Source organism: Scyliorhinus canicula, chromosome 2 (assembly GCF_902713615.1).
Source record: "Scyliorhinus canicula chromosome 2, sScyCan1.1, whole genome shotgun sequence".
Lineage (NCBI taxonomy): Eukaryota > Metazoa > Chordata > Chondrichthyes > Carcharhiniformes > Scyliorhinidae > Scyliorhinus > Scyliorhinus canicula.
The window spans coordinates 129388094-129400809 of NC_052147.1; positions in this window are offsets into that span (position 1 = coordinate 129388094).

Below are 12716 nucleotides of genomic sequence, written 5' to 3' on the forward strand. Positions count from 1 at the left end.
GTAAACGGATGGGAAAGCAGCAGGCAAAATTTAATAGAGAACAAAATACTGTACACAGGAAGAACAAAAATGGGCCTATAACATTATGTAATGCCAAAAACAATAATCTATCAAACGAAACAGAACCGTCTGAATTAATGTCCAAGACTAACTCCATATGAAACTTCTATACTATGGTTACCTAAAGCTTGTCAAATAATTTGATGGACGGCAGAGAGGGGGGCCATCTTGGAATGGGCCCGGTTGAAAGGTGGTATTAGAAGAGGTAGAACCGGAGGGGGACGATAGTAGTAGAGGGTAGTGGAGCGTAAGCCTCTGGTAAGAATTGTAACATGGAACATTCTTGGGTTAAACGCGCCAATTCAGAGGTCTCGGGTATTTGCACATCTGAGGAGTTTGAAGGCAGATAGTGATCTTTTTATAGGAGACGCACCTACAGGTTAGGCTGAGGAAGGGATGGGCGGGACAAGTGTTACACTCAGGGTTTAACCCAAAGTCGCGGGGATGGCCATTTTGTTGAACAAAAGGATGGGGGTTTGTGGCGACCAAGGAAATGCGGAACTGGGGGGGGGGGGGGGGGTAGGTATGTGATAGTGAGCGGGGTGCTGGTCAACGTATATGCGCCAAATTGGAAAAATGTGGGGTTTGTGAAGGATTTACAGGGAATGATCCTGGACTTAGATATACACCAGTTGGGTGGAGATTTTAGTCGTGTGTTGGAACCGAGGATGGACAGGTCGAGTCCCAAGTCAATGGGAAGGTTGAAGATGACAAAAGAGTTGGGAGAGTTTATGGAACTTATGAAAATGGTTGATCTGTGGATGTTTAAGAACCTTGTTGGGGGGGGGGGGGGGGGGGAGGGGTCTTCCTTCTTCTCACACATGTATAAGGTGTATTCGAGAATTGAGTTCTTTGTGGTGAGTTGAGCTGTGGTGATGGGGGTGGTGAATGCGTGAATTGTGATTTTGGACCACGCGACGCAGGCGAGGCTTAGCTCGGGGCAAGTGCAGAGGTCAGGATGGAGGCTGGATTCGGGTCTTTTGGCGGATAAGGGGTTTTGTGAAAAGGTGAGGTTGGTGATTGGAGATTACGTGGAGATTAACCAGAACGGGGAGATGGCGGTGTCTACGTTCTGGGAGGCTTTGAAGGCGATTCTCCAAGGGGAAATTATCTCATTCAAGGTGCACAGGGATAGGAGGAGGGAGGAGCATGGACAGTTCTTGGTCGAGATAGTTGAGGTGGATAGGAGATACTTTGGGCCCCCACTAAGGAGTTGTTGGTGGGAGAGGAAGAGGTTACAGGGGTAGTTCGATAGGTTCTCGATGGGAAGGGCAGTGGGGCAGATACAGAGGGCGAAGGGGTGCAATATGAATATGGAGAGAAAGCGAGCTGTATGCTGGCTAACCAGCTATGGAGGCAGAAAATCCAGGAAAATTCTAAGGCTGCAAACGGCGAAAAAGGAGGTTGGGTCAGAGCGGGAAGATAAATAAGATGTTCAGGGGTTATGATGAGAAGGTGTACAGGGCCGAGCCGGGTGGAGAGGAAGGGGATATGGGATGGTTTTTACGTTGGTTGGCTTTTCCAAGGTTGGAGGAAGAGTGTAGGCAGGTGTTGAAGGAGCTGCTGAGGGGGATTTAGTCGGGGAAGGGTCCTGGGCCGGACTGCTTTATAATAATAATCTTTATTGCCACTAGTAGGCTTACATTAACACTGCAATTAAGTTACTGTGAAAATCCCCTAGTCGCCACATTCCGGGGCCTGTTCGGGTACACTGGGGGAGAATTCAGAATATCCAATTCACCTAACAGCATGTCTTTTCGGGACTTGTGGGAGGAAATCAGAGCATCCGGAGGAAACCCACACAGACACGGGGAGAACGTGCAGACTCCGCACAGACAGTGACCCAAGCCGGGAATCGAACCTGGGACTCTGGCGCTGTGAAGCAACAGTGCTAACCACTGTGCTACCATGACACCCATAAAGCTCTGCTTTGTGGCGGAGCTTTATAAGGCGTTTGTTGTAGAAGTGGCACTGTCTTTGTTGGGAATGTTGAGCAAGGCGCTGGGGAAGGGGGAACTGCCTGGGACATTGATGCAGGCATCGATCACACTAATCCTGAAGAAGGGGAAGGATCTGTTGGAGAATGGGTCGTATAGGCCCATTTTGTTGTTTAATACAGAAGTGAAAGTGCTGGCTAAGTTGGTGGCGGGGAGGATGGAGGGATGCATGCCGGGGTGGTCGCTGAGGATCAAACAGGTTTTGTAATCAGGCTGCTCTTCAGTAACATCAGGAAGTTGCTGGAGGTCATTGTTTCATATCATCATAGAATTTACAGTGCAGAAGGAGGCCATTTGGCCCATCGGGTCTGCACCGACTCCTGGAAAGAGCACCCTACCCAAGGTTAACACCTCCACCCTATCCCCATAACCCAGTAACCCCACCCAACACTAAGGGCAATTTATCATGGCCAATCCACCTAACTTGCACATCTTTGGACTGTGGGAGGAAACCGGAGCACCCAGAGGAAACCCACGCACACTCGGGGAGGATGTGCAGACTCCGCACAGAGTGACCCAAGCCGGTATCGAACCTGGGACCCTGGAGCTGTGAAGCAATTGTGCTATCCACAATGCTACCGTGCTGCCCCTATAGAGAAGGCTTTTTATCGGCTGGATTGAAGGTATTTATTTGAGATTTTGGATAGGTTTGGGTTTGGCCCAAAGTTTGTGGAATGGGTGCTTCTCTTGTATGTAGCCCTGGTGGCAAGCGTATGTACAAATGAGGTAAATTCACAGTGTTTTGGACTGTACAGGGGTATGAGACAGGGGTGTCTGCTGTCACCATTGTTTGCGCTGGCGTTTGAGCCCTTAGGAGGTCAGTGGAGTGGCATGAGATTGTGAGGGGTGGAGGGAGCATTAGGTGTTAATTCCATTAAAAGGGTACTTCACTGTATAAAGTGAGTTTAGAGTCACAAAGTGAAAGATTTTTAAAAAACCTTTGTTTGTCTTGAGGTTAATTCCATTGAAGGAAATATAATGGATGGGCAGCATGGTGGTGCAGTGGTTAGCACTACTGCCTCATGGCGCCAAGATCCCAGGTTCAGTCCCGGCTCTAGATCATTGCATTTTCCCTCTGTGTTTGTTTCGCCCCCACAACCCAAAGATATGTAGGGTAGGTGGATTGGCTATGTTAAATTGCCCCTTAATTGGAAAAAATGAATTGGGTACTCTAAATTTATACAAAAAAAGGAAGTATAATGGATAGCGTGGTATGCAGTGTATGTAATCTTCAGTGATCACTCACTAACGAGTAGGAGTGTCCCCCTAAAAAAAGTGTTACTGGTCATGGGTGCTGTGGGTCCTGGAGCGGCTGATAAGCCCAATCCAAGAGCTGCATCTTCAATCACTCACTTGGAAGGTGTTTCCGGAAGGTTGGAACGGTCCTTGAACTAGATCACTAGTATTCCTTTCTCAGGCTCCTTTTATGGGTCGCCACTGACTGTTGAGTGTTCTTGAAGAATTGTGTCCCTTCAATCAGGTGTTCCTTCAAGTACATCTTTCTGAGCAAAGGTCTCCCAGGAATTGATGTCTATGATGTATTTTATGAGGTAAGCTTTCAGGGTGACTTTGAAGTGCTTCCTTTGTCCTCCTTTTGTTCAGGAGCCTAACTTGAGCTGGTCGAAGAAGATTTGCCTTGGCTATTATGGTCCCAGACCAGACCCCAACATTGGCTATGATACTGGTCAGAAACCCCAATATTTTATTTTAATTTCAAACGACTGTGAGGAAAGGATACCTTGCTCCAGGAGTGATTACATCAAGAATTAGGGATATAGCATAATAAAACAAACTTAATTATGAACACAGTATTAAAATCTTTAACATCATACCAGAAAATTACTTGTTAAAAAAAAAAACACATTTTATTCAAACTTGTATCAAAGTAGGTTACAGCAAATAAACACCCCAGGAAACATTCTTCCCAACAATCAACTATACAGATTTTCATCCTTTTTCACCCCCCTTCTCCCCCTCCGCCCCCCCAACCCCAACGACAAATAGCTCCTGAAGCACGGTCACAAACATTTCCCACCTTTTCTTGAACTCCCCTGCTGAGCCCCTTAACTCATACTTTATCTTCTCTAACCGCAGGAAGTTGTACAGGTCACCCAACCATGCTGCTACCTCCGATGGCACATGACATCGGCCGTCCTCCTCTCCATGAGCTCCGGCATCTCTGAAACCCCAAATATCACCACCAAACGGTCCGGGTCCACCTCCCTCCTCCACTATCCTGGCTAAGACAGCGAACACTCCCACCCAGAATCTTCCCAATTTTTCACAACCCCAAAACATGTGAGCATGATTCGCTGGCCCCTGCCCACACCTCTCGCACTCATCTGCTACTCCCTGAAAGAACCCACTCATTCTCGTCCGAGTCATATGCATCCTGTGCACCACCTTAAACTGTATCGGGCTCATCCTTGAACAAGAGGTTCCGTTTAACCTTCGCAGTGCCTCACTCCATACTCCCCAATTGATCTCCATTTCCAACTCCACTTTCCATTTCTCCTTGATCTTCACCACCCGCTCGTCTCCCTGCTCTCCCAGCCACTTATATATATCCCCAATTCTTCCCTCCCCTTCCACATCCTGAAGCAGCGGTCGCTCCAGCAGGGTGTAGCCCGTCAATCTCGGGAACCCCTTCCAGACCTTTCGTGCAAAGTCCCTAACCTGTAGATACCTGCTCTCACTACCCTTCGGCAGCTCTACCCTCTCCCTTAGCTCCTCCAGACTGGCGAACCCTTCCTCCAAATACAAATCCCTCACCTTCACCAGCCCCACTTCCCTCCACTTCCTGTATACACTATCCATCTGGGGCTGGTTTAGCTCACTAGGCTAAATCGCTGGCTTTTAAAGCAGACCAAGCAGCACAGTTCGATTCCCGTACCAGCCTCCCCGGACAGGCACCGGAATGTGGCGACTAGGGGCTTTTCACAGTAACTTCATTGAAGCCTACTCGTGACAATAAGCGATTTTCATTTCATTTTCATCTCCCCTGGCTCAAACCCATGATTCTTGCACAGCGGCGTTAGCACCGACATCCCTTCCACCCTAAAATGCCTCCTCAGCTGATTCCATATCTTCACCGTGGACTGCACCACTAGGCTCCCTGAATACCTACTCGGAGCCATTGGCAATGCTGCCATCACCATAGCCCTCAAACTAGACCCCTTACAAGATTCCTCCTCCATCCTAACCCACTCTACCCTTTCTTCTTCCCACCACCGGCACACCTTTTCCACATTCGCCGCCCAATAATAATGAAGCAAGTTTGGCAACGCCAACCCCCCTTGCTGCCTCTGTAGCAGGGTCCTCCCCACCCTCGGCACCCTTCCCGCCCGTACAAAGTCAGAGATGATCGGGTCCACTTTCCAAAAAAAGGCCTTGGTATAAAGATCGGGAGAGCCTGAAAGATAAACAAGAACCTCGGCAGAATATTCATTTTCACCACTTGGACCACTTATGGAGCCCGTCCATTCCTTCGCTACCTGAATCCCCAAATATCTAAACCTAGCCCTCACTACTGTAAATGGCATCCCCCCTAAATTAGCCCGCTGTGCCAGCACATTCACCGGGAATACCTCGCTTTTCCCTACATTCAGCTTGTATCCCAAGAACCCTCCAAACCTCCCCAACAGGCCCATAATCCTTTCCATACTCTCCAACGGATCCAAAACATACAGCAAGATGGCATCGGCATAGAACGACACCCGATGCTCCCTCTGTCCCCTCATTATCCCCTGCTACTCTGCCGACACCCTGAGAGCCAACGCCAATGGCTCTATGGCCAGCGCAAACAGCATCGGCGACAGCGGGCACCCCTGCCTCGTACCCCTGCGTAAGTCAAAGCTTCATGAGCTCATATCATTCGTCCTCACCCTTGCTCTTGGCACCACATACAGCAACCGCACCCAGGCATACCAGAGAATAACTTACGATTACCCCTTAAGGAATAATACTCAATACAGTGATTACAATACCCTTAATTGCGATCTTTATTCCCAATTAAACAAGGAAAACAAATCTCAGCTCTCAATCCACCGTAACTAACAATGGTCCACAAGAATACTTGCTTTACAGAGATGTCCTTTGAGAAAGAGAGATCCCTTGACAATGCTAAAGATCTGACTCCTGTCAGACCCATGCAGAAACTCTGGCTGTATGCCTTCAGAAGCGGCTTCTCAGCTTGTTTCAGTTCCCCCTTGTTCTCAGACAAGTCTGCACTGTTTTAAACACTGTTACTTTCTTTTAACTGAACTGCAGAGAAAAATCTGCCTGACTTGGGGTCACAGCTTCACCCAGAACTGCACTGACCTGTTTTTCCTTAAAAAATGCCTGGTACCTTAGCTCCACCCAGTAACAACATTCACCTGACCAAGCTGAAATCTAATTAACTCCACAGGGAATCTCCCTAATCAAAACAAAATTCCATGAGCTCAAGCTGTTTTTGATGGTTTCATTGCACACCTGGCTTCCAATATATGCTTGCATCTCAAACTAAAATTATTTTAAAACACGACTGCAGCAGTCAAACACACTAACCCAGGTGTTTAACCCTTTCTGCAGCAAATAACTAATACAATACATATGAAATTCCAACATTCAACACTGGCAGTCAAGACTCTGACATCCTAAGCACACAACTGGCCCAGCAGAGTTGGTTCTGGATGAACATGGCCGTGAGGCTGGTGCTCTTGGTTTCTTCATGGGTACTGATGTTAGCATGCCTGTATTCCCAGCTGATGTGGAGCTCAAGTACCCTTGGATTTTGCAATATATTTTAACCTGTGTTGTTTAAGAATTTCCCGGATGTAAAGTTGATCCTTACAAGCCTAAGTGATTACTTCAAATGCTTTCACTAAATGTAATGCCCTAGTTGACATATGCAAGCCTGGAAGCTAATATGAACTATCTCTCTGGCAGGTTTGCAGATTCAAAATCCGGAGTCAGGTTGTGGGGGGTGGCGTGGGCAGGTCTGGCGTTGTGCTTGGGGGAGGGTCACCCTGGATGGACATTGGGGGGCAACTATTACCCCCTTGGCCCATGGTAAGGTCCACCATATCAGGGCCACGCTGGGAATTATCACATGATTCCTGGCCCAGACAATATGGTGCCCGGCCCACAAAGTAGAAGCAAATGCGTCATTAAGACCCCTTTACATCCTCTCACTGGTGCACGGGTAAGAACCCCAATTCTGCCGCCAATGCGGGGGAGGGGGGGGGGGGGGGAGAGAATGGGGGGGGGCAGAGGTGCTGACCCATTTTTACCCCAGATGCATGATTCTCCGCTGCATTGGGGACTGCACTACCAATGGAGAATCCAGCCCATTACTTGTGTTAATAAATGCTTTCCATTAAACTTTACAAATTTCTACAAAAGTCTTAATGAAACATCAAAACACAAAATCTAATGAGATAATTATAAATGAATAAGATAATTGAAGTAAAGGGGACAGAATTTAAAAAAAAATAAAAATTATTTTATAAAGTGCTCAATTCATTTTTCTCGAATTAAGGGGCAATGTGGCCAATCCACCTGCCCTGCACATCTTTGGGTTGTGGGGGCGAAATCCACGCAAACACGGGAGAATGTGCAAATTCCACACGGACAGTGACCCAGAGCTGGGATCAAACCTGGGACCCTGGCGCATGAGGGAGGGGGCAAAAATATAATCATGATAAACATAAATAAAAAATAGATGTTAAAGAACAGTGATAGCTAAAACAATCGGCCTTGGGGGATTTTTTTGACCAGGCCAGAACCATCTTGCAGATTTGCAGATTCAAAATCCGGAGTCAGGCTGTGGGGCGTGGTGTGGGCAGGTCTGGCGTTGTTCTTGGGGGAGGGTCACCCTGGCTGGACATTGGGGGCAACTCTTACCCCCTTGGCCCATGGCAAGGTCCACCATGTCAGGGCCACGCTGGGAAATATCACGTCTGTATGACTCATTTTGCAGGGTCTGTAAGGTGTTATTTACTTTTTGTCCTGTTTCAAGAATCTCCATTGTTAGTGGTCTGAGAAGTTCTGACTTCTCATCTTCCCACCTAAATTTTCAGTTGCCACATTTTAAATTAAAACATACAAGCACTTTTAATAATGCTGCAACCTATTATAATATAGTGCAGATTTAAACAGTTTCCCAGATTTAAAACAAATAACAAAACCTATGTTCACTTATCAAATAATCTTCAATCATATAAAATTTAAAACTTTAAAATATCAAATAATAGTATTGCCTGTATAAAGGAACAAAAAAAAAACTTCAGCATTCCTTTAAAACATCTGTGACACCTGTTGCTTATGGTCTTCAATATAAACCTGCAGTTTAAACCCTGACTTCATCGTCATTCCCTTAGTTTGTCTGACATAATGGCTACATTCAAACGGCGCCACGCTGGGGCCTGTACAGTGTCCCACCGCAGATCCGAGGCTTCCGCTGAGGCCAGAAGTTTTGCTGCGATTTGAGACTGTAGCGTGCACTTTTTTCACTCAGTATCGGTGGGCAATGGCCTCCTGCCGATACACGAAAGTTATAGGCCATGGCCGATAGAGATTGTTGGTAGCTGAGTGGGGGAGTTGAGGTTAGTGGTGCAGTTAGTGGGCTATGGCATTTGAAAATACATTCCCCAACTGTGACCACTCATGAGATCATCGAACATTTTGAAGTATTGAATCCAGGTGGGTGAGATTCCCACCCTGTGATCAGGTTTGGGGGTTAGAAAGCCTACAGGTGTCCACTTAAGGATCTCATCTTGTCACTGCCGCTATTCAACTATCTGTAATCAGAGAACTCACCATTCAGGGAATCCACCCAGAAAATCCTGTCAGGTTTGTCAGTAGCCCCTTGAAGGACCTTGCATCAGTGTGGTTGGAGGTAGCCACTTTCCTGCCCTTGCATCTGACCACTCCCACCCCTACCAACTTCTCCCTGCAAAACACATCCTGCCCACACTCACTTCTATCTCTTGTTCTATCAGCGATCCTCAAGGTAGACTGTAGTGCTGATAGTGGCACTGCCAATACTGGGGAGCAGCTGGTCTCTGAACGGCTGGCTGCCAGCAAGGTCAGAATTTCCTTAATTCAGTGTAATGTCCATTGTTGTCCAGGCAAATGCCTGGTTACCTCAGAATAATGAAAGGTCTCCCAGAGAAAAGCAACGCGTGGCTCCTACCAGTGGGCAGAACCTCCAATTACTAAATTAAATTCCGGTCACCCTGTCTGAGCTTGCGGATTATTAATCCATTATTGTCTGCTCACTATTGCCAACCTTGTTTTTAAAAAAAAAATTTCTATTGGGTTTTGTACATGATATAAATAGATACATACACATAAAAGCAAAACACATAGGAAGTAGGAACACGAAACAGGAAAGCATCTGGTCTCTCTTCCCCCCCCCCCCCCCTTCTACCAAACTTCGATGCAGTGACCTTGGCTATTGTTTGTTTCTTCGTCCCGTTTTCTTTTTTTTTGGAAAATATTTTATTGAGACATTTATAATTTTAACAATTTTATACATCAAATTTCAACAAGAACAAAAACACAATATACCCAACCCCCCCCCCCCCCCCCCCCCCCCTGAGAACAGACCCCAGCAAACATGGCTTACATAAACAGTGCCACCATCACCTGCCACCCCCCCCACGCCCGTTGGTTCTCCTGTCCTCACTGGTCTCTCCCATGCCTCCCCTCCCCCCCGCTGACAGCTTAATTTTTCTTGAAGAAGTCGATGAACGGCTGCCACCTCTGAGCAAACCCCTGCAATGAACCCTTCAAGGTGAATTTAATTTTCTCGAGTCTGAGAAATCCCCGTCATGCCGCTAACCCATACCCACGACTTCGGGGGCTCCGAGTTCCTCCACCCTAGTAAGATTGGACATGCCCAAATTATATGGACATGGTTCGCAGGACCCCCGCACAGAGCCCATACCTATCTGCCACCCCCTCAAAGAACCTGCTCATCCGGACCATAATTATGTGTGCGCTGTGGACCACCTTAAATGTATCAGGCTGAGCCTGGCACACGACAAGGATGCATTAACTCGCCTCAGGGCCTCCCAACTCAACCCCCCCCCCCCCTCCCCAGCTCTTCCCACTTTCTCTTCACCTCCCTTCGCAGCTCCCCCTCACTTTGCTGTTTTTCCTCTTGAAAATGGTTAAAATTATATCTGCCCTAATAAAATATATATTTTTTAAAATTCCGATAGATCGGACAGCCAGTCTCCAACCGAGCAGTGTTCTACGACGGGGGATCAGGGAGGCAAAGGCGTCAGCCCTCCTCCTCATGAAGAGGTCTGGCTGTTCTGATACCCTGAAGACTGCCACTTTTGGGCATGGCTCCACCCTCATCCCCACCACTTTGGACATTGCCTCGAGGAAGGCTGTCCAGTACCCAGCAAGTCTGGGACAAGACAAGAACAAGTGGCCGTTGTTGGTTCGGCTTCCCTGGCATTGTTCGCATCTGTCTTCCACTCTGGGAAGAACCTACTCATTTGCGTTCTTGTTATGTGGGCTCTATGTACCACTTTTAGTAGGGTTAGGTTGAGCCTTGCGAATGTGGGGGTGGAGTTGACCCTGTGCAGTGCTTCGCTCCAGAATCCCCACCATATTTCGAACCCCAAGTCTTCCAATTCCTCCTCGTCGCGTCCAGTTCGGTGTCAGCCCTCACTATCAGTCTTTCATACATGTCACTACAGTTCCCTCTGCCTACATGTCTGCATCCAGTAATTCTTCTAGTAGTGTCTGTCGTGGTGGTCGAGGGTATGTTCTCGTCTCCTTCCGTAGGAGGTTGTTCAGCTGCAGGTATCCGGGTTCATTGCCCTTTGCTAGCTGCTATCTTTCTGTCAGCTCGCCCAGTGTAGTCATCCTACCGTTGGTATATAGGTCCCTGAATGTCAGTGTACCCCCTCTTGTCTTCACCTTTTAAAGGTGGTGTCAATGAGTGCCAACGTGAACCTATGGTTATTGCTGATGGGGCTTAATTGGATATTTCGGTCAGTCCAAATTGCTGCCGTTGCTGGTTCCAGGTTTGGAGGATGGGTATCACCACTGGGCTGCTGGAGTGTCTTTTGTGTGGGGATGGGAGTGTTGCCGTGGCGAGGGCACAGAGCGAGGTCCCGATGCAGGAGGTCTCCTCGGAGTGCACCCACTCAGCTTGTTTCCTTTGTCCATCCCATCACTCTTTCCGTTGTCGCAGCCCAGTGGTAGAATTGTAGGTTTGGGAGGGCTAGCCCTCCGCTGGATTTTGTTTTCTGTAGAACCTTCTTTGGGATCCTAGCATTCTTTCCCCCCCCCCCCCCCCCCCCCCCCCATACAAACACGATGATTAATTTGTCCAGCGAGTTAAAAAGACCTTGGGGAGATAGATTGGGATGGGTCTACGTAGGAAGAGGTACCTGGTCAGTACGTCCATTTTGATTTTCTGCATTCTCCCCGTGTGAGAGAGTGGGAGTGAGTTCCATCTCTGCAGGTCCTTATTAACTTCCTCCGTCAGAGACTGGTCAGGTTTCATTTGTGGACCCACGTTGTCATGAGCTACTTAAATCCCCAGGTAGCGGAATTTGTGTCAGGCTTGTTTAAACAGCAGTCCCAGCAGAGCTGCCCCTCCCCCTTGCGGGTTCACCGGGAAGATCACTATTGCCAACCTGACCATGACATCTCTGCACCTACAAATATTGCAGATTGCTAGTTTTACAAAGTAGATTTCCAATATTGAGAAATGTTTAGTTATGTTATCAGAACTTTTCAAGTCTTACCCACCCTGTCTACATTCCTCACTTCAAGGTTCAAAAAGATTTATCTTTTTGTTGTCTTGAATCTAAAAACTTTTAGCCAATGCAAACATTTAAATTATATTTAATCTCTTGCCTTTTAATCAAACAGGCCATTATTGTAAGGGAAATTCGTGTTATCATCTGAAATACCAGCAGAAAACAAACATTGTCCTTATCCAAGGATGTTGCCTTGCCTAACACTATCTCCCACCAGGATAATCACCCAGACTGGCAGTGGACTGCCTGCTCAATGCCAGAATTTAATAGGGTTTAGTAGTCTTTTAATGATGTTTTCATAATGTAAGCTGTCTTTTTATGTCGAAGCCAAATTACAGAGTATGACAGCTAATCTTGTCCGGAATATATCAATATGTGGTCAAACAACTGTGGTTGTTCAATAACACTGAACAATCGCAGCAGATCTGACAGCATCTGTGGAGAGGAGCTAACGTTTTGAGTCTGGATGACTCTTTGCCAATGTTCTGTGATATCCTTGACCCTGGCATCAAGGAGACAACATACCATCCTGGAGTAACGTCCACAGCCGCAGAAACACCCGCCTGCTCCCCTAACAATGGAATCCCCTACCACTATAGCACTTCCACTCTTTCCCCCCCACCCCAGTGCAGCTGAGCTAACCGTGGTGCCATGAACGTGGCTCTTGCTACAATCCTCTCAGGAACCACCTCGCTCACCTGTACTCAAAACAAAACAGGTAGAGCGAGATAGCCTCGAGGGATTCCTGCAGTATCTGCCCGTTTCTCTTAAATACTCTGGCAGTCACCCATTCCCTCTTTGCCTGTGTACTTCTTAGCCGGTGTAACTACCTGTCTATATGTGCTATCCACATAATCCTCAGCCTTGTGGGTGCACCACAGCGACT